Source organism: Octopus bimaculoides, chromosome 25, assembly GCF_001194135.2.
Source record: "Octopus bimaculoides isolate UCB-OBI-ISO-001 chromosome 25, ASM119413v2, whole genome shotgun sequence".
Taxonomy (NCBI): domain Eukaryota; kingdom Metazoa; phylum Mollusca; class Cephalopoda; order Octopoda; family Octopodidae; genus Octopus; species Octopus bimaculoides.
This window is the reverse complement of record NC_069005.1, coordinates 16,652,176-16,652,927: the sequence shown is the minus strand read 5'-3', so window position 1 is coordinate 16,652,927 and position 752 is coordinate 16,652,176. Positions and strand designations below refer to the sequence as shown.

The 752-nt window shown below is 31.0% G+C and overlaps 1 protein-coding gene across 3 annotated transcripts in view; it reads right to left on the bottom strand.

Moving 5' to 3' along the window:
• LOC106873240 (RING-type E3 ubiquitin-protein ligase PPIL2) overlaps positions 1–752 on the bottom strand; it is a 105,634-nt gene that overhangs the window by 85,671 nt on the left and 19,211 nt on the right. The gene's annotated exons all lie outside the window — the stretch shown is intronic.

Below are 752 nucleotides of genomic sequence, written 5' to 3'. Positions count from 1 at the left end.
GTCAGATATCTATAAACCACTCATGCCTGTAAAGGTGTGAACTTGCTAGCCACCTTATTATTATTGGGTTGATGCATAATTATTGTGGCTTTTTTTTTACAACAAATTTTATTCAACAAAAACAATAAAAACATGTAACAAAAACATCTTTAAATGATAATTCCGGAGCATATTCACCATCTACTTCAATTACTGCTTCCCATTTGCTTGGCAGACGGTCAGACTGTAATTTAAAGATGTTTTTGTTAAATATTGTTATAGTTTTTGTTGAATAAAATTTGCAATAGTTATGTACCAACCCAATACTATAAATAATGGTAATAATACATCTTTATTCAAATCTTTCTTGTTTACGAGGGACGTTTAAAGTAAGGAACACACACAAGCTAACATAGTGAATATTTTAGAAATAGATATTTAAAATGTTATTTTCAACTGAAGATCACAGAGCATGTTTGTCATGCAAAGCATGAAATCAGTTGGTATTGAAATATACATTTCTTACTGATGTATTCAAAGCAAAACTAAGCCTATTTCTGAAATCTTCATTGCATTGCTCGTGTGCATCTTTATCATAATTTGTATGGTTTTTGAAGCAATGGCTCTGATTTTAGCAAGTGGTATTATATACCCTACTGTATCTTATATATATATATCTATCTATATATATATATATATATACACACACACACACAGACTGGGAGAGAGAGAGAGAGAGAGAGAGAGAGAGAGAGAGAGAGAGAGAGAGAGAG